We start from the raw sequence: 22,311 nt of genomic DNA, 5'->3' as shown, positions 1-22,311 counted from the left end.
ACATCAAGGGGCTCTCAAAATGGGTCTGCATTTCAAAACGTCTCTCCTTCTTTTCTGAGCCCTACCAAGAGCCCAAACAGTAGTTTACCCCCACATGTGGGGTATCTGCATACTAAGAAGAAATTGCACAACAGATTTTGGGGTTAATTTATCCTGCTATATTTGAGGAAATAAAAAAATTGGGGCTAAAATATTATTTTTGCTGGAAAAATTTGATATTTTATTTTCGCGGCTCAATGTTATAAACTTCTGTGAAGCACCTGGGGGCTCAAGGTGCTCACCACACATCTAGATAAATTCCCTGAGGGGTCTAGTTTACAAAATGGTGTCACTTGTGGGCGGTTTCCACTGTTTAGGCACATCAGGGGCTCTCCAAAAGCAAGATGGCATCCTCTAATTATTCTAGCAAATTTTGCAATCAAAAAGTCAAATGGCACTCCTTCCTTTCCAAGCCCTGCTGTGTGCCCAGACAGTAATTTTCCTCCACATCTTGGGTATCGACATATTCAGGAGAAATTGCACAACAAATTAAAAAAAAAACATTTTTGTGGGAAAAATATGATTTTTTTTATTCTTCAGCCCAATGTTATTAACTCCTGAGAAGCACTGAGGGTTCAAGGTGCTTACCACACATCTAGATAGGTTCCGTGAGGGGTCTAGTTTACAAAATGGTGTCACTTGTGGGGGTTTCCACTGTTTAGGCTCCAAACACGACATGGCATCCGCTAATTATTCCAGCATACTTTGCATTAAAAAAGTCAAATGGCGCTCCTTCCCTTCCAAGCCCTGCTGTGCAACCAAACAGTAGTTTTCCTCCACATATTGGGTATCGGTGTATTCAGGAGACATTGCACAACAAATTGTATGGTGCAATTTCTCCTGTTACCTGTCACGCTGAGTGAGGGAGAAGTAAAGTGCACAACAACACAACAATGGGGAGAGGAAGGGGAATCCCAACACTAGGGAAGGGGGGAGTGGAGACCCATAGGCAGATCTAACAACACCCTGTCTGCCCTAAACATCCCTAAATAGGTTCTGCGCCTATTACCGAGGGGGATACACTTAGCTTGAGAAGACCACGAAGATGTCATGCTAGCAATCCTCCAAGAAGCCTCTGAAAAGACGCTAACTGACTGCTAGTACTTCCAACAAGATGGAGGGACATTTGGGCTAACACCAGCAACCTGCTGAAGAGGCTGAATGTATTTAAACCTTCATCCAAGGTGTCCTAATTAGCAGCAGGAGGTGGAGGTAACTGTTGGGTCCTAGACGGAGAAGAACCACACTCCATAGCAGAGATGCCAAACTCAAGAAGGTGCTTGTAAAGCTAATCGGAGTGACATTCTACAGCCCGATCCAGGATGACTGTCTGACACACAAGTGACAGTACTCCCTTCTACGAGTGGCCTCTGGACACTCAGTACCCGGTTTCTCAGGATGAGAGGCATAGAATGAATGAACCAGTCTAGGAGCATTCACCTCTGACGCTGAAACCCACATCCTCTCCTCTGGACCATAACCCCTCAAGTACTGCAGGGAATGATGCTGAAGACGAGAATCAACAATCCTCTAAATCTGGAATTCCAAGTTCCTATCAACAATGTAAACCATTTCATATCCATTAGATATTTACATATTCCTCACTAATAATGTTAGTAGTTTTTGTGTGCAAAATTTCGGAGCTCTAGGTGTTAAAATAAAGGGTTAAAGATTCCCTGCATTCCATGCATTCCCCTGTCTTTTACAGCCAGAGCGGCGAAGCGGCTGCATTAGCAGGCTCCTGGTTGTAAATGTATTTAACCCCTTCAGATGGATTTACAGCATGGGACATGACTGTACGACGTACAGGTATGGGATATTGTTGCTTTTTTATTTTCCTTTTTTTCAGAAGAACGAGGGTCTTCAGGTGGATTGAGCATACAATAAAGATATTAAAACCCCATGTGTTTATTTATTTCATTAAAATACTTTATTCATAGTGTGTGTGTATGTATTTTTAACCCTTTACTACTATTGGATTAATAATGGATAGGTGTTTTATTGACATCTCTCCATTATTAACCAGGCTTAATGTCACCTTACATTAGCAAGGTGACATTAACCCCTTATCACCCCATATCCCATCGCTACTCGGGAGTGGGAAGAGAGTGGCTAAGTGCCAGAATAGGCGCATCTTACAGATGCACCTTTTCTGGGGTGGCTGGGGGCAGATGTTTTTAGCCGGGGAGGGGCAATAACCATGGTCCCTCTCTAGGCTATTAATATCTGCCCTCAGTCACTGGCTTTCCCACTCTGGTGGAGAAAATTTTGCGGGAGCCCACGCCAGTTTTTCCCTGATTTAACCCTTTATTTTAACACCTAGAGCTCCCAAATTTTGCACACACAAACTACTAACATTATTAGTGAGGAATATGTAAAAATCTAACAGATATGAAATGGTTTACTGTATGTAAACCATGTCTCATATCCTGTCGGGTTTGATAAGGAGATAGCAAAAGCTGGCAAATGAATTACCAGCTTTTATGCTATCTAGCTCTGAATGAAATATATATATATATAAATATGTGTGTGTGTCAATGACATATACTATATATATATATATATATATATATATATATATATATATATATACATACACACATTCTATGTCTAGACATTTATTTTATCTATTCTAATCTAACCTGTCAGGCTATGTGCACACGCTGCGGATTTTGCTGCGGATCCGCAGCGTTTCTGCAGCTGCTGGTCCGCAGCGGTTTCCCATGCATTTACAGTTCAATGTAAACCTATGGGAAAAGCAATCCGCAGTGCACATGCTGCAGAAAAAAACGCACGGAAACGCAGCGGTTTACATTCCGCAGCATGTCAATTCTTTGTGCGGAATCCGCAGCAGTTTTACACCTGCTCCATGATAGAAAACCGCAGGTGTAAAACCGCAGTGAAATCCGCGCAAAAACCGTGGTAAATCCGCTGTAAATCCGCAATAAATCCGCAGGGAAAACGCACAGTTTTTGCCCTGCGGATTTATCAAATCCGCTGCGGAAAAATCTGCAGAGGATCATTCTACGTGTGCACATACCCTTAGTGTGATTTTACTGTACACCACACTGAATTACCGGCTTTTCTTTAGAACACCGGTGCGTATTTCTCGCAAGTCACACGCATGGTCCGTGTGTAATCTGTATTATTCTAGCCCCCATAGACTTTCATTAGTATATTTTTGGAAGAATACGCTGACAATCACAGAATGCTGCGATTTTCTCAGTCCGTAAAATACGGCCGAGAAATATACGGCTGATGGAAGCTGCCCCATAGAGAAACATTGGTCCGAGTGCAATGCGTTGTTTTTGCGCCTCTCCCTCGTCCGTTTTTCTCTCTAGTGTGATGCTGGCCTTAGGGTATGTGTACATGTTGCAGATTTTGCTGCGGATCCACAGCGGATTGGTTGCTGCGGATTCCCAGCAGTTTTCCCTGAGTTTACAGTACCATGTAAACCTATGGAAAACAAAATCCGCAGTGCACATGCTGCAGAATAAAACGCGCTGAAACATAGCGTTGTTTATTTCGCAGCATGTCAATTCTTTGTGCGGATTCCGCAGCGGTTTACACCTGCTCCATAATAGGAATCCGCAGGGGTAAAACCACAGGTGTAATCCACCAAAAAATCATGGATTTACCAAAATCAGTCCAGAAAAATCCGCACCACTTTTCACAACGTGTGCACGTGGCTTTACAGGTCAGGTTAGGGACAGATATACAGCATTATAGAATGGTGTATATCAGCCCTGAACGGTTGAGGCCATGTCTCATATTGGCCAAACCTGGTGACAGGTTCCTTTTAGGGCTCATACTCACTTGCGTGAGACTCGGATGAGTCTCGCATGGCAATACTCGGCGCAGCTGTCGGCACTCAGATCGGAGCATGCGGCCGCATAGGAATACATGCAGCGGCACGCTCCGCTCCTCTGTGCCAGGTGCAGTGCCGTGTATTGCCGTGCAAGACTCATCCAAGTCTCGCGCAAGTGAGTATGAGCCCTTAAGGCTATTTTCAGGCAAGTATAGTAGCAGACCGCACACAGGCAGCACACTGATCAGTTTTACGTTTGGTGTCAGTGCAACATGCACTAGTCTAGTCCTTTTTGGACCAAAACAGTGATCTAAGCACAGGGTCACAAATAGATATCCAAGTTCCCATAGCAAGGGACTGTCCCATTGGCAGCCAGCTGCAATTAAATAACATATTGGGTTCTCAAGATAACATTGTGGGGTCCCCCCATCTAACGATGTAGATGTCATGGCCGTTGGTCACTATAGCGTTAGCTCCAGTGTCACAGTTACCTGCGGTTCTGCTGTGTAAGGCCACGTTCACACTGTCAGTATTTGGTCAGTATTTTACCTCAGTATCTGTATGCTAAAACCAGGAGTGGAACATTCAGAGGAAAAGTACAATAGAAACACCTCACCACTTTTGTATTTTTCACCAACTCCTGGTTTTGGCTAACACATACTGAGGTAAAAAACTGACCAAATACTGATAGTGTGAATGTGGCCTAAGGCCATGTAGATGTCATGTCCGTTGGTCACAATTTCATTAACTCCAGTGTCACAGTTACCTGCGGTTCTGCTGTGTAAGGCCACGTTCACACTCTCAGTATTTGGTCAGTATTTTACATCAGTATTTGTCAGCCAAAATCAGGAGAGGAACAATCAGAGGAAAAGTATAAAGCCGGAGTCACACTACAGCGAAATATGGCCGAGTCTCGCAGGTTAAAAACAAGCTCTGGCACTGGCACTCCGGAGCAGAGCGTGCGGCTCCATGTATTGCTATGTGGCTGCACGCTCCGCTCTGGAGTGCCGGTGCCAGAGCTTGGTTTTAACCTGCAAGACTCGGCCGTATCTCGCTGTGTGTGATCCCGGCCTTATAGAAACATGTAACCACTTCTGCATTTATCACCCACTGCTGGTTTTGGTTTACAAATACTGATGTGAAATACTGACCAAATCCTGATAGTGTGACCGACGACCGTAGCTTAACACAGTGGGCACCTTCCAGTTATGGAGCAGATTAAGCATTTCAAGTGGGTGCAAGCAAAGCAGGGGCTGTGGCTATTCCGCACTAGGCTCCTCATGATAGACCCCAAGGCAATCCTGCCATTGGTAGCACACCACAGTCTATGCACAGAGTCAGTAAAGTCCTCAATCTGCAGATATGAGTGGCCAATTTTAACAACAGCCAATTGCACCTGCCATCAATCCTGATGTATTTTGGCAGTAAATAGAGATGACAATTCTTTATGACACTGCTTATAGAAGGATAGTATCTGCAGCACAAAAGTGTAGGTTAGCAAATAGGGTATATGGGCTGTGTATTGTAGTTACGATCAATTTACTATATTTATGTGCTTTTTGACATGTGTTAGGCTACTTTCACACTAGCGTCGTACGACGCATGACGAATTGCGTCGTTGCGACGTACCGACGCAAGCAGTGAAAGCGCCGCACAACGGGGGCACAACGGCTGTTTTTCAACGCATCCGCTGCGCCATTGTGAGGTGCGGAAAGGAGGGGGCGGAGTTCCGGCCGCGCATGCGCGGTCAGAAATGGTGGACACGACGCATCAAAAAACGTTACATGCAACGTTTTTTGGTGCTGACGGTCTGACTTAACACGACGCAACCGTCGCACGACGGTTGCGACGTGTGGCAATGCGTCACTAATGTTAGTCTATGGACAAAAAACGCATCCTGCAAGCAATTTTGCAGGATGCGTTTTTTAGCCACAATGACGCATTGCGACGTTCAGTGCACGACGCAAGGGCCGAGGTCCCAGACACTAGCGCTGTCTCCGCCGCACAACGGGGGCAGCGGATGCATTTTTCCAGCGCATCCGCTGCCCCATTGTGAGGTGCGGGGAAGTGCGGGGAGGTGGGGGCGGAGTTCCGGCAGCGCATGCGCGGTCGGAAAAAGCGGACCGTCGGGAGCAAAAAATGTTACATGTAACGTTTTTTGGTCCCGACGATCCGCCACAACACGGCGCAACCGTCGCACGACAGTTCCGACGTGTGGCAATGCGTCGCAAATGCGTCACTAATGTTTGTCAATGCTCAAAAAACGCATCCTGCAAGAACTTTTGCAGGATGCGTTTTTTCGGCAAAACGACGCATTTGCGACGTATTGCAGTTAACGCTAGTGTGAAAGTAGCCTTACATGAAGCTTACGGCATATGCTCGCTGTCCATGGCATAGGAGCAGCATAGAGAGCTGAGTAATGGGAGGCAGATATGTAGGGCTCTCTGCTGCCCCTGCTGGTCTTCATCATCTATAAAAGGCAATTACAGACAGCTGGGAGGCTTTTATTACCCAGATGCCCTTTGTATTTCAGGTGAAGATTTCCTGTCAACAGAAAAGCAGATTTACAAAAGAACCAAAAGTAAGCGATCAATGCAAAACTTTGTTTTCCATCTATGTAGAGCTCCTCACATTGAGCTGGTACATTTGTATTTATTAATTGATAATGGTACACTGGGTTTTTGGTATATACAATGCAACGAGTTATCAAAACTGATACAAGCCAAATGTCACAATTTGATTCCAACTATCACAATTCACCTGCTGTACAAAATATCAGACCTTACGTTTTTTCTTTATGGGCAAATTCTCTGTAGCGCCCGGTATTAGTTTGGCTAAATCTCCTATGATGTATATTTTGCAGTGAGCACTGTGCAATTTGTGCACTTCTTCCAAATACAGTGGATAAATGTGCAAATGTAAACTTTATTTACACACTTAATTTCTTGGGTAAAGGGTTTGCTTTATTCAAATGACTGGATCTGATTTAATTGAAACAAAGGCCCTGATTTATCAAAGCGATTAATTCTGTCAAAAATCGCTTTAGGCTACTTTCACACGTGCGTCGGGCCGATGTACCGACTCACGTTGTGAAATTTGTGCATGACGTGGGCAGCGGATGCAGTTTTTCAACGCATCCGCTGCCCATTCTGAAGTCCAGGGAGGAGGGGGCGGAGTTTTGGCCGTTCATGCACGGTAAAAAATGGTGGACGCGACGGACAAAAAAAGTTCACTTGAACATTTTTTTTTTTCGTGCCGACGGTCCGCCAAAACACGACGAATCCGTTGCACGACGAATCCGTTGCACGACGGACGCGACGTGTGGCCATCCGTCGCGATCCATCTCTAATACAAGTCTATGGGCAAAAGACGCATCCTGCGAGCACATTTGCAGGATCCGTTTTTTGCCCAAAAGGACGGATTAAAAAAAGCAAGTGTGAAAGTAGCCTTAAAAGTCACACTTTCACACACATTGTCACCTTTTTGCCATTTTCACACCTGCTCTGCCCAAGTGGGAGACATTGGGTGGCATAAGGACTGGGTGTGATGCCTTAGCTCTTCTAATTCATGAACTGAACTCTGGTATACCTTACACTACAAATCTTACTCCAGTGCCCATCTGGAGTAAGATTTATGGCGACACTTGCTGGATTCATTAATGGGGTCTGAATCCAACATGCACTTCCTTTATGAATCTGGGCCTTAATGTATGATCAAAATTTCCTGTGGGCACAAGGCCTTCAACTGTTCCTCCTTAATATTAACCCCTTTACAACCTATGACGTTGTGTCCCAGTATTTGATGCGGGCTCCAGCACTGACCACTTGTTTTCAGGCATATCACAGCTGCCCCTAACAGCCATGGGTGGAATCGCAATCCACACGTGGCTGTTAGCATGTTAAATGCTGCTGCCAATCTGACAGCAGCATTTAACTTGTGCAACCCAGTTGCGAGTCACTAGCTCCACCCATTGTTGCCCCGGTCACATGATCGCGGTGCGCCGATGGGTTGGCATAACAACCCGGGATCTGAAGGAAAACCTTGTGGTTGTCATTGCTGATCTGCTATGAGCGCTGCCCCGAGGCCGTCATTCACAGATGATCAATTCTGCTTCATCTCTGCTATGTGTAGCACAGGCAATCGGATGATCGCAGCTTCAAGTCTCCTAAGGAGACCATTGAAGCAAGTGAAAAGTAAATTAAAACTTTTTTTTTTTGTTAATATTAAAAAAATAAAAAAATATAAGTTCAAATCACCCTCCTTTTGCCCCATTTCAAATTAAAGCAAATAATAACTTAAAATATACACATTTGCTATTGCCACATTCAGAATCTCCCGATCTATCAAAATATAAAAAAATCTGATCGGTAAACGGTGTAACGAGAAAAAAAAATCAAAACTACAGAATTACTTTTTTTTTGGTCACTGCAACATTGCAGTTATATGCATTAATGGGAAATAAAAACATTGCACCTACCCCAAAATAGTATCCATAAAATCTTAAGCTCGGTGTGCAAAAAATAGGCGCTCACCCCGCCCCAGAGCTTGAAAAATGGAGATGCTATGGGTCTCGGAAAATGGCGCCATTTGACTTTCTACCACTTAAATAATAAAGAACCTAGACATGTTTGATATCTGCGTACTCCTACTGAACTGGAGAATCCTAATGACAGGTCAGTTTTAGTATTTAATGAAGTTGGAGGTTTTTTTTTTCCCGCTTTCCAATATACGGCAAAATCAATGGTGTTGTGCAAAAGTACAACATGTTCCACAGAAAACAAGCCCTCATACTGACAGGAAAATAAGATATTGCTCTGGGAAGAAGGGGAGCAAAAAAAAAAAATGACAAAGCAAAAACTGAAAATCCCAAGGTTGTGAAGGGGATAAAAGAGCAAAAAAAAAATTAAACAAAATTGCTTTTTTATTTATTTTTTTAATTTTGCCATTTTCAATTTCTTTTACCACCTTTCCCTGAACTTTATTATTGTAGTGCATTGTTTATAGACCTTTTTTTGTCTATTTATATTGCTTTATTTCTCCCCCCCCCCCCTTGTACATTATGCTTTGTACTTCTTCTTGTGACTGCTAGGGGTGTGTTCACACACTTAATTTCTTTTACATGATCTTTGATGTAGAGCCACTCCAAAGGCCACATCAATACCTACTTCAAATCTGTTTCTTATTGAGCTCAATGGGAAATCCAGCTTTTTTTTTTATAAAGTTTTTAAAACACTGTCATGGAAAGTGACATGTCAATACTTTTGAATCAGTGTCCGCACCAAATCTGACAGTGAAGTTAAAAGGCTGAAAAAAAAGCAGTCTTGTGGGTGATGCTTAATCTTTATTTTCTCTAGTAGCCTTCCATGACAGCCACCAGGAGGTTGTCTCCATACCCTAATGGGGGACAGGAAGCACGAGAGGTTAAAAGCCCCTCCCACCTCCCATTAACCAGTGTCTTTCCTGTCCCCCATGGGGCATGGAGAGGTTTCTGGTGCGCTGCAGCGGCGGCTCTGAGCAGTGTACCTGTGTTTTTTCTTTTCTTATGATGCTGGGCACTAAGGGTCGGGTCCCTTGGGGCTTCCTCCTGCGCTGTGCCTCCCGTCTCCTCCGGATTCTGGGACCGCGTTCCCGGTCCTCCTGCGTCCTCTTGCGGGGACAAAGCTGGCCGGTGTGTGCCCATCCCGGAGGCCTCCCTGAGCTCTCCGGCGTCTCCCCCTCCTGATGCACGCTGTTCGGCGACCCGGAAGTCAGGTGATCCTCCACTTCCGGGTCGGCGCTCCTGCACAGGAGCGATACAGGCCAGATCTGTGGATTACCGAACGGCGTGCGAGGCACGCTGCATCCTCGCACGCCTGCCTGGGACTACGGAGGGGGAGGGGCGGCGAAATGCCTCGCGCTGGTGCAGGCTTATTTTCTATATAAGCTGCGAAGATGTCTCAGGTAAGCTGCTGTAAGCATGGATTCGTCTTGCCCTGCAGCTGCAGAGCCCAGCGCTCCTCAAGCCCTAGTAAGTGTGGCAGAGATGGGTCCCATTCACAGGTAGTTCCTTATACACCTTCTTACACTGCTCCCTCTCTCTTTGCAGGCAGTGAAGTCTGGCCCTAAAAACATTTCCAAGCGCAAATGTGCTACCTGTAATGTAAAAATGCCGCTAGATTGGGAGAAAAAGCTGTGCCAGCCGTGTACAGATAAAATTGTCCGGGCGGAACACCCTTCATTAATTGAGGAGATCCGCTCCCTGGTTAGGCAGGAGGTTCAGTCCTCTCTGGCCACGCTCACCCCTCCTCCACCGCCACCACCATCCTCACCTGGTCCATCACTCCCCAAAAAGAGGAAAATCCAGGAGTATTCTGAGTCAGAGTCTGAGGGATCTTATACGTCCTCTTCTGTCAAATGGGAGGATGTGTTACCCCATAAATCTGCGGAAATTAGAAAATATCTTTTTTCCTCTGAATACATTGAGGAATTGGTATCTGCAGTGAGGAACACGATGGGGCTAAAAGAGGAATCAGTTCCTCAGTCTATACAGGACGAACTTTTTGGTATACCTACTGAAAAACATCCTGGGTTTCCAGTCCATAAAAGCATAATAGACATGATCAATAGTGAATGGGAATTGCCGGAGAAACGTCTAACAACTCCTCCGGACTTTAAACATCGTTTTCCTCTTGATGAGGATACAATAAAATGGAACATTCCCAAAATTGATGTACAGGTGGCTAGAGTGGCTAAAAAAACGGCTTTGCCGTTCGAGGATTCCTCCCAGTTGAAGGACCCCTTAGATAGAAAGATTGAGAGTCTTCTCAAAAAATCCTGGGAGATGTCTACCTCAGCCCTCAGATTCAACATCGCATCCACCTGTGTGGCCCGCTCCCTCTTCCGCTGGATAGAAGAGCTAGAAAACCACATCTCTCAGGGTACCCCGAGAGAAGAGGTTCTGGACTCCCTGCCTATTTTGCACAGAGCGACTGGTTTCCTCGCGGACGCCTCGCTAGAATCTATCCGGGTGGCGGCCAGGTCCTTGGTCCAGACAAATTCAGCCAGAAGAGCTCTCTGGTTAAAAATGTGGAGCGGAGATGTCACTTCCAAAATAAAACTCTGTTCCATTCCCTTTAAAGGTGACTATGTGTTTGGGCCCTCATTAGATGACATCTTAGAGAAAGCCACAGACAGAAAGAAAACTCTTCCTGAACAGAGGCCTCCCAGGAAGCGTTTTTTTTCGAGCCTCCCAGTCCCAGCCCTCCCAGGGTAGAGGAAAAGGGAAAACCGGGAGGTGGAGTTATGCTAAGGGGAAGCCTAAAAACATCCTTATTCCCCAGCAAGCTCAACAAGAAAAGCAATGACTCCGATCCGGTGGGGGGGAGGCTTTCGAACTTCGCTCACAGTTGGCAGAATATCTCCAACAGCCCCTGGGTGGTCAGTGTTATACAACAGGGGCTTCTGATAGAGTTCGATGCACCTCCCCCCAGGATCGTAAGAGTCACCTCCCCGTCATCTTGGGATACTCAGAAACTGATGATGGCTGGAATTCAGGACTTGCTAGACTCGAGAGCTATCTCCCCGGTCCCGGTGAACGAGCAAGGGAAAGGGCACTATTCCCGTATCTTCATAATAAAAAAGCCTTCCGGGCAATCTCGGATTATAATAAATCTGAAAGCTCTCAACAAAGTTATAACTTACCGCAAGTTCAAGATGGAGTCAGTAAAAACAGCCATCCCTCTAATAGCTCCTCAATCATATATGGCAACAATAGACCTCAAGGATGCCCATTTCCATATTCCAATGCATCCTCATCACAGGAAATATTTAAGATTTGCGGTCCAATTCAATCAAAAAATCTTACATTTCCAATACAATGTTCTCCCCTTCGGGATCTCCTCAGCCCCAAGGGTGTTTTCCAGAGTCATGGCGGAAGCAGTAGCCCATATCAGGAGCCAAGACATCGCTATAGTGCCATACTTGGACGACCTTCTAATAATTGGTCCTTCCGCCGAAATTCTCAATCAGAGAATTTCCAAAACTCTAAACATCTTACAAAATTTGGGTTGGATACCAAATCTAAAGTCTCAGCTGTCGCCATCAAGGGTGAGGAAATTCCTCGGGGTCCTCTTGGATTCAGAGAATCAGAAATCTTTCCTACCAGAGGAACACCGAATAAACCTGATTTCCAAAGTCTCAGACTTCAGAAAACAACGTTCTCCGACTCTACGGACCGCAATGTCTCTCCTGGGGTCGATGACGGCCTGTATACAATCAGTCCGGTGGGCTCAGAGCCACTCAAGAGTACTGCAGGCACACATCTTAGGGAACTGGAACGGGAATCCAAATTCCCTGAACAGGAGAGTGTACACTCCTGGGAAGGTAAAGGTCTCGTTAACCTGGTGGGCGACACAGTCAAACCTGCTAAAAGGAGTAGACTGGGTACAAGACCCTCTAATCACGGTGACAACGGATGCCAGTCAGAAAGGTTGGGGAGCAGTTGTGTCGCAGATCCCATTCCAGGGTCACTGGAACCAAAGAGAGTTCCAGTTCCTCCAACTCCAGAGAATTGATGGCAGTGGAGAGGGCCCTCCTGGCGGCCAGCAGTCTCATTATAGGTCAACAGGACAATATGACGACTGTTGCGCATCTAAAACACCAGGGAAGTCCAAAGTTCAACCAGCTGAGAGCAATATCAAACAGAATATTTTGCTGGGCAGAGAAACATCTCCTCTCACTATCGGCAATACACCTCAGAGGGTCAGTGAACATTCATGCAGATCTCCTAAGTCGTCACGACTTACATCCAGGAGAGTGGAGCCTGAAGGCGGACATTTTCAGAATGTTGACAGACAGATGGGGACTTCCCGATATAGACCTTCTAGCATCAAGTCACAATGCACAGGTCGAGAACTACTTCTCCCTGAACCCCAAAGACAGGTCTCAAGGAGTAGACGCCTTCGCTCACACATGGAGGTTTCATCTAGCGTACGCATTCCCTCCAATACCGTTACTGGCGAAGACCCTCCGGAAGATCCGGGACGATCAAGTCCAAACTATCTTAGTAGCACCGACATGGCCGAAAAGAAGCTGGTACCACCTCATAAAGGAACTGAAGGTGGATGGTCCAGTTTTTTTCTTCAAGCAGATCATCTTCTCCGCCAGGGCCCCTTTTATCATCCGGAACCACAAAGGTTCAATCTGGCAGCTTGGCTATTGAAGCCAAGGTACTAAAGGCCTTCGCAGTCGGTAATTTCTACCCTACAGAAGTCTAGAAAACCTATCACCAACGCCATATATGGAAGAATTTGGAATAAATTCTCATCGTGGTGTCACCCTCATAATCCTGACCCTTTCCATCCTAATATCTCACAGATATTAGATTTTTTACAAAAAGGTTTGGAGTTAGGGCTGAAGCCAAGTACCTTGAAAGTCCAAGTGTCAGCCTTGAGCTCTGTCTTCGATCAAGACCTTGCAAATCATCGGTGGATAAAGAGGTTTATGGTCACAGCATCAAGGCATTGTCCAAGAAAACAAATTTTTGTACCATCATGGGACTTAAACATAGTTCTAAAGGGCCTTACGGCTCCTCCGTTTGAGCCATTGTCATCTTGTTCCTCGCAACTTCTGTCCTGCAAAGCGGCCTTCCTGGTTGCAATTTCTACTGCAAGATGAGTGGGAGAAATACAAGCCCTTTCAGTTAGAGAGCCTTATCTTACCATAAGAGATGACTCCATCGTGTTCCGGCCTGATCCATGCTTTCTCCCGAAAGTAGTGTCAGAATTTCATCGATCACAGGATATAGTCCTCCCATCGTTCTGTCACAATCCTTCAAATCCGGAGGAACACAGATTTCATACTTTGGATGTACGACGTATAGTGTTGTACTATTTGGAACATACTAAATCATTCAGGATTGACAAAAATCTCTTCGTTCATCTTTCTGGCAAAAACAAGGGCAAGAAGGTAGCGAAGAGTACCATCGCCAACTGGATAAAGAAAGCCATTACTGAAGCATACCTAACTCAGAATATTGCTATTCCTGCGGGCCTAAAAGCTCATTCCACCAGATCTACGTCTGTCTCTTGGGCTGAAAGGGCTGGTGCTTCAACAGAGCAGATTTGCAGGGCAGCAACATGGTCTTCCTTGCACACTTTTACTAAGCATTACAGATTGGACTTCTGGTCCAACCGGGATCTTGCCTTTGGCCGAAAGGTTCTTCAGGCTGTAGTCCCCCCCCCCCCCCCCCCCTAAATACAGAATTGGTTGGCATTCCTCCTGGTGGCTGTCGTGGAAGGCTACTAGAGAAAATAGAATTATTCTTACCGTTAATTCGGTTTCTAGGAGCCTTCCACGACAGCATTAATTCCCTCCCGATGTTCTTGGATACATTTTTTCTGAGAACCTAAAAGGTAACCGGTGCTATGGGTTCAGTTGTAAGTCACTGGTTAATGGGAGGTGGGAGGGGCTTTTAACCTCTCGTGCTTCCTGTCCCCCATTAGGGTATGGAGACAACCTCCTGGTGGCTGTCGTGGAAGGCTCCTAGAAACCGAATTAACGGTAAGAATAATTCTATTTTCAGTTTTCAATTAAAGGGAACCTGTCACCCCGTTTTTTCGATATGATTAAAATATGGGTCAATGGGGCCTGAGCTCAGCTTTACATCAGTACCTTTCATATCCCCTGATTCCCCATCTTTGCTGCCAAAATATCTTAGTAATCTCTCTGTTTTCATATGTCAATCACCCCGGTCTGATGGGCGGGGCCTATTCGCCGTCTCTACCCCCGCTCCTCGGCGTGTCAGACGTAACTAGATCTGTGAATACCACAGATCCCGGTCAGTTTCTGCGGTTGCGCATTCAATTAGCCTCTAGCGCCTGCACACTATGCTTTGCCCAACTGTGGGCAAAGCATGAAATCATTATTGCGCATGCGCCGGCTTTTGACCCTATGCTCTGTGCTCCGGAAGCATAGAAAGACTTCTGGGGCACAGAACACCAGTGAAAATGCTGGCGCATGCGCAATAATGAGTTGAATGCTTTGCCCACAGTTGGTTAAAGCATACTGCGCAGGCGCTAGAGGCCAATTGAATGCGCAACTGCAGAAAACTACGCACAAGCAGGAAAGAAGATTCATAGACCCATGCGGGAGGTGGACAGAATAGGCGATTAGGCCCTGCCCATCGGACCAGACCAATTGACATACGAAAGCTGAGAGATTACTAAGGTATTTTGGCAGCAAAGGTGGGGAATCGGGTGATATGAAAGGAACTGATGTAAAGCTGAGCTCAGGCCCTATTGAACCATATTTTACCCTTCGCCATGACAGCACCCACTGGAGAGAGAGAGGGATCCGCCCCAAGGAACAGGAAACCTACAGAAGAATAAAAGGGGCGGTCCACCTCTCCTCGTCAGTTTAGGTTTCCTGTTCCCAGGGGACAGGATCTCTGGATCTCTGGATTCTCAGAAGACCATACCTGGGCCAGGAGCATCCGCCTGTGCGGTCTCTGCGATTCGAGATCCAGGAAAGCGCTTTGGCCACCTGATCCGGTACTGTACAGCTTCACTGGGTGAGTGTTAAACCCTCTGCCTATAAAGCTGACACTCTTTTCCACAAAATCTTCTTCACCCAGGCCAAAAAGAAACAAAAATCTAAGCACAAACAGTGTGCATTGTGTGATGAACCTCTCCCAGATTCCTACCCTAAAAAACTCTGCAACCAATGTATTGCTGAAACCATGCAGAGTCCATCTATGTTTGTTACGGATATACAAGCCATAATTAGGGAAGAGTTACAGGCCATTACACAAGCCAGCGCACCCCCTAAAAAAACAAGTAAAGAGAAAGTAGTATCCAGCTCTGAGTCCGATGATGAGGGCGTCATCCACTCAGACTCCTCGCATTCGTCATCCTCTTCTTCAGTGCCGTCTGACATTGAAGGTCGGTCTTGTTTTCCCCTTGATGGGGTTGACAACCTAGTGAAATCCATCAGGAATACGATAGGTTGTGAGGATACAAAAGATGACCAAACTGCACAAGACATCATGTTTGCAGGGTTAGCAGAGAGGAAAAGAGCCTTTCCAGTAATTCCTGCCGTTAAGGAATTGATAAAAGGGGAATGGGAAAAACAAGACCAAAGGGGCTTTCTCCCATCAGCCTCTAAAAGGAAGTACCCCTTTAGTGACGATGAGCTAATATCATGGACTAAGATTCCTAAAGTGGACGCAGCAGTCACCTCCACCTTGAAACAATCAGCTCTACCGGTTGAAGATGCAGGCCTACTCTCTGATCCTCTAGATCGGAAAGCGGAATCGTCATTAAAAAGAGCATGGGAAGCTTCCACAGGCATATTCAAACCAACAATTGCCAGTACATGCACTTCTAGATCCATGCTTGTCTGGATTGATCAATTAGATCAGCAAATTGAACAGGGAGTCTCCAGACAAAAATTGTGAGATGCGATACCATTAATTAGAGGGGCAGCAGCATTCATGGCTGACGCATCAGCTGACTCTCTTCGCCTCGCGGCACGATCAGCAGGTCTGGTTAATAATGCCAGACGTGCGTTGTGGATGAAGAGCTGGAAGGAGGATACACAATCAAAGGCCAAGATCTGTGAGTTTTTATTTGGAAAAGCTTTGGATGAAATCCTCAAAAAAGCAAAAGAAAGGAAAAAAGCCTTCCCTGATCCCTCAATTCCTTTCTATAGGAAGACCTTTAGGAGGAGACCGTTCGGCAAAAGAAGACAAAATGAAAGACCGTCACGGTGGGCCACGAGAGGGAAAACAAAGTGGTACTATGTTTAAAGGCCCCCCTTCCGTAGAGACAATAAATATTAAAACTCCAGACACCCCAGTAGGGGGTAGGTTAAAATTTTTCTTTCCCCAATGGCAAAAGATTACGTTAAATTCCTGGGTTCTAAATATTATTAAAGAAGGAATTAAAGTAGAATTCCTCCAAATTCCCAATGATTCTTTTATTTTAACAGTCCTTAGTTCACCAATACAACAAAGGGCCCTTGAATTAGAGATCCAAAGTCTCTTAAATAAAAATGTCTTAAGGTACCTTCACACTAAGCGACGCTGCAGCGATACAGACAACGATGCCGATCGCTGCAGCGTCGCTGTTTAGTCGTTGTGTGGTCGCTGGAGAGCTGTCACACAGACGGCTCTCCAGCGACCAACGATGCCTTAGTCCCCGGGTAACCAGGGTAAACATCGGGTTACTAAGCACAGGGCCGCGCTTAGTAACCCGGTGTTTACCCTGGTTACCATTGTAAAAGTAAAAAAAAAAACATACTCACATTCCGGTGCCCGGCGTCCGCTTCCCTGCATCCTGTGTCAGCGCCGAACATCTCCGGCATCTCCCACAGAGCAGAGCGGTGACGTCACCGCTCTGCTTTACGGCCGGCACTTACACAGGATGCAGGAGGAGTGCAGGTAAGCGGACGCCGGGCACCAGAATGTGAGTATGTGTTTTTTTTTTTGTTTGTTTTTTTTTTACATTTACAATGGTAACCATCAGGTTACTAAGCGCGGTCCTGGGCTTAGTAACCCGATGTTTACCCTGGTTACCAGTGAAGACATCGCTGGATCGGTGTCACACACACCGATTCAGCGATGTCAGCGGGAGATCCAGTGACGAAATAAAGTTCTGGACTTTCAGCAACGACCAGCGATCTCACAGCGGGATTCTGATCGCTGCTGCGTGTCAAACAGAACGATATCGCTATCAAGGACGCTGCAACGTCACGGATCGCTATCGTTATCGTTGTAAAGTCGCTTAGTGTGAAGGTACCTTTAGTTAAAGTACCAAGGGAACAAGAGGGTAGGGGGTTCTACTCTCCATTATTTTTAATCCCTAAACCCGATGGTTCATTCCGAACAATTATAAATCTTAGAAAACTCAATACGTTTATTAAAAATTATACGTTTAAAATGGAATCTATTAGATCTGCCATTAAACTCCTTTTACCAAATTGTAAAATGGGTGGCATTGATTTGAAAGATGCCTACTACCATCTCCCTATCCATAACAGATATCAAAAATACTTGAGTCGCAGTAAAACTCGATGGGAAGATTCATCATTTCCAGTACACGGCCATGCCCTTTGGTCTTTCCACAGCACCAAGAATCTTCACCAAAGTAATGTTAGAGGTGATGGCCTACCTTCGCCAGAAGGACACTTTAATCATCCCCTATTTGGATGACTTTTTAGTTGTGGGAAATTCGTCCCTTCAGTGTGCTGAACGATTAGCGGACACTGTCTGATCTTTACAAAACTTAGGCTGGATAATCAACTCTGAAAAATCCAGACTTATCCCACTTTCCCTCCAGACATTTCTGGGGTTCCATCTAGATTCCACAAAACAAATGTCTACTCCCTTGGGGAAAAAATATCTAAAATAGAGGGGAAAGTAGCGGCTGCCATTCATAAACCTCGAATGTCCCTGAGGGAAGGAATGTCCATATTAGGATCCCTTTCTTCCTGTACTCCAGCCGTCCAGTGGGCACAACTCCATACCCGAACATTGCAACACCAAATACTTCGGGAACAGAGAAAATTCCTAGGACACCTCGAATCAAAAATGTTATCACAGGAGGTCCTAGCTTCCTTGGTGTGGTGGCTAGATAATAGGAATTTGACGGGGGGTGTCCCTTGGGTGATAATGCCATCCCACACTGTGACTACTGCTGCTAGTCCCTACGGGTGGGGCGCACATATGGGGGATAGCTTCTGCCAAGGAATATGGAATGAGGAAGAAATCTTATATTCATCTAATTTAAGAGTTGAATGCAGTAAACTATGCACTGCGTCAATTTCTCCCACAGCTTCGAGGAAATCATGTCAGAGTCTGTTCAGACAACACTACGACGGTGGCTTATTTAAACAAACAAGGCGGTACTCGATCAGACGCTCTAATGTCTTCCGCAAAGAATATCTTGATCCTGGCCGAAAATCATCTGTTGTCCCTCTCCGCGGTCCACATCGAAGGAGAGCAATCAACAGGCAGACTTTCTAAGTCGACACACTCTGCATCAAGGAGAATGGTGTCTAAATCCTCACATTTTTCACAAAATTACATTATGGGGCAGGCCCCAGATAGACCTGTTTGCTACGAGACTGAACAGACAGGTGCAAAAATTTGCATCTCGGTCCCGTGCAGACCACCCGGACATTCTAGATGCTCTTCAAATACCCTGGCAATTCAAGCTGGCATATGCCTTCCCTCCGATAATTCTGGTACCACAAGTAATACGGAAAATCAGGGAAGAACAGGCCAGGATAATATTGATAGTACCTTTCTGGCCCAAGAGACCATGGTTCTCGTGCCTACAATCAATGTCGGTGACAGACCCATGGGTCCTTCCCTCAATCCCAGATCTACTCTCTCAGGGACCTTTCTTCCACCCCCAAGTGGACAGCCCCCACTTGACGGCCTGGAATTTGAAAGGCAGATATTTAAATTCCAGAGGGTTTTCAAAAGGCCTAATTGATAACACTCCTGCTTAGCAGGAAACCATCTACCACAAAGATTTATACAAAAATATATGGAAAAAATTTCTTCAGTTCCATACAGGTTCAAACCCATCAGAATTTCCAATAAAATCTATCCTAGAATTTCTACAGAAAGGGAAAGAGTTAGGTCTGTCGGTTAATACACTAAAAGTCCAGGTGTCCGCTCTGGGTGCCCTCTATGGCCATAATGTTGCTGGTAACAAATGGGTGTCCCGCTTCATTATGGCCTGTGAACGAGTTACTCCTGTCCACATACCTAGAGTAGCTCCTTGGGATCTAAACCTAGTCCTAGACTCTAACAACCTCCGTTTGAGCCTATAGATACAGTATCTCTAAAACACTTGTCGCTAAAAACAGCCTTCTTAGTAGCATTAACATTGGCTAGAAGAGTCAGCGACATTCAGGCCTTATCCATAGATCCACCTTTCCTTCTAACATTTCAGGACAGGTTAAATTTAAAACCAGATCCCTTATCTCCCTAAAGTTGCAGGGAAATTCCATAGGTCACAAGAGATACATCTTCCCACTTTCTTTAAAGACCCCTCCACTCCTCCTGAAGAACAAAAATTCCACACTCTAGATGTCAGGAGAGTAGTTTTACAATATATTGAAAAAACTAGTAGTTGGAGGCAGAGTAGGGCTCTGTTCATATCCTTCCAGGGTAAAAAGAAGGGGTATGGAGTCACAAGAGCCACATTGTCCCGATGGATTAGAGACACGATCCGGCTAGCCTACTCCATGAAAAATAAGGAACCTCCGGAAGGCGTTAAGGCACATTCCACCAGAGCTATGGCGTCTTCCTGGGCCGAAAGGGGAAACGTTCCAATTGAGGACATATGTAAGGCAGCAACGTGGTTGGCTCCTTCTTCTACTTTCTATAATCACTACAGGCTTGATCTTTCATCAGATTCTGACCTACACTTTGGCAGGACTATCCTCAGCACGGTGGTCCCCCCCTAGGTGTTGGTCTCTGGAAATCTCTCCAGTGGGTGCTGTCATGGCGAAGGGTAAATAGCCGGATTACTTACCGGTAATGCTCTTTTAATGAGTCCATGACAGCACCCAGTCACATCCCTCCCTATTAAATAAAAAATTCATTTGAATTACTTCTATTGAGTATATAAGTTTAAAATATATATTTGTAAATAATTGGACTAATACTGGCAGTCCTCCGGGTACTCTGAAAATTAAACTGACGAGGAGAGGCCGACTGCCCCTTTTATTCTTCTGTAGGTTTCCTGTTCCTTGGGGCGGATCCCTATCTCTCCAGTGGGTGCTGTCATGGACTCATTAAAAGAGCATTACCGGTAAGTAATCCGGCTATTTTATCTCATATCGAAAAAATGGGATGACAGGTTCCCTTTAATGAGATTCTTGTGCTCCTGGGTGGCCTATGGGGGGTCTTCATGTGGTGCTCTGCTTACATATTCATCTGTATGGCTTATGACAGGTCACTGATCCCTCACTGACCTGCCCCCTATTATACAAACTGAATATAATGTAAAAAAATCACATTCAGCAGGCACCTGGGCTGCAGCATTATATCTAATATGTATTAAATTTATTTTATTTAATGATATAACTTTCTTCAGACAAAAAAAATTCTTGCCCTATTTGGGCGCACTGGAGAGCTCGGAAGGGAAGGAGCACGGTTTTACTTTTTCAACGCAGAATTGGCTGGAATTGAGATCAGACACCATGTCGCGTTTGGAGAGCCCCTGATATGCCTAAACAGTGAAAACGCCCCAATTCTAACTGAAACCCTATCGGAACCACACCCCTAACCCTAATCCCAACCATAACCCTAACCACACCCCTAATCCTTATCCCAACCGTAAATGTAATCCAAACCCTAACTTTAGCCCCAACCCTAACTTTAGCCCTAAGCCTAATGGGAAAATGGAAATAAATACATTTTTTAAAATTTTATTATTTTTTCCCTAACTAAGGGGGTGATGAAGGGGGTTTGATTTACTTTTATATTGTTTTTTTTGGCAGATTTTTGATTGGCAGCCGTCACACACTAAAAGACGCTTTTTATTGCAAAAAATAGTTTTTTGCATCTCCACATTTTGAGAGCTAGAATTTTTCCATATTTTGGTCCAGAGTCATGTGAGGTCTTGTTTTTTGCAGGACGAGTTGACGTTTTCATTGGTACCATTTTTGGGCACGTGACATTTTTTTATCGCTTTTTATTCCGATTTTTGAGAGGTAGAATGAACAAAAAACAGCTATTCATGAATTTCTTTTGGGGGGGTGCTTATACCGTTCCACGTTTGGTAAAATTGATAAAGCCGTTTTATTCTTCGGGTCAGTACGATTACAGCGATACCTCATTTATATTTTTTTATGTTTTGGCTCTTTTATACGATAAACTATTTTATATAAAAAAATAATAATTTTTGCATCGCTTTATTCTGAGGACTATATCTTTTTTTTATTTTTTCGTTGATGACTCTGTATGGTGGCCTTAAGCATTTTAGTACAGCTCAAAACTGCACCACAACCTACAGGGCATGTCCCCAGATAGTGTAAATCCTGCGGGGTTTTTTAGTTTGTTTTTTTTTTTTACTTTTTTTGCCTAGAAAATCAGCTGTGTTTTTTACTGTTCAAGCAAATTAGATGCGATTTTCAAAAATATTCATGCCTACTGGGTATTTTGATGGGTCTAGCAGAAATCCCTTTGCTTTTCAGGGAACAAAATCTGATTGAAGACCTTCCTGGGATGCCATACTATTAAGTCCTATGACGGACCCACGTCTTTGGTGCAGCCTCAGAAGCTGAGAACAAATATAGCAGGATAATTTTGAAATAATTTTGAATGAATAATTTTGTACAAATTATTTTTATAAATGTCCAAATGGCCTTTTGCATAAAAAAGATCTTCACCAATTATTTCAATAAAAAAAAAAAAGTTTGGCATTGCTTTATTCGGAGAATCATTTTAGACAGGGCAAAATGACACC

At 44.9% G+C, this 22,311-nt stretch overlaps 1 protein-coding gene across 2 annotated transcripts in view; it reads left to right on the top strand.

The window, feature by feature from the left end:
- The first annotated feature begins 6,346 nt into the window (after nt 1-6,346).
- LOC143761223 (D(4) dopamine receptor-like) overlaps nt 6,347-22,311 on the top strand; it is a 44,553-nt gene continuing 28,588 nt past the window's right edge. Inside the window, exon 1 of one of the 2 annotated variants that reach the window (XM_077249089.1) lies at nt 6,347-6,428. The gene's annotated coding sequence lies outside the window, so the exon portion shown is untranslated. The remainder of the gene's footprint in view (nt 6,429-22,311) is intronic. The other variant, XM_077249088.1, reaches the window with a different exon arrangement.

Source organism: Ranitomeya variabilis, chromosome 1, assembly GCF_051348905.1.
Source record: "Ranitomeya variabilis isolate aRanVar5 chromosome 1, aRanVar5.hap1, whole genome shotgun sequence".
NCBI lineage: Eukaryota > Metazoa > Chordata > Amphibia > Anura > Dendrobatidae > Ranitomeya > Ranitomeya variabilis.
The sequence above is the reverse complement of the archived record's forward strand: the minus strand, read 5'-3'. Positions and strand labels throughout refer to the sequence as shown.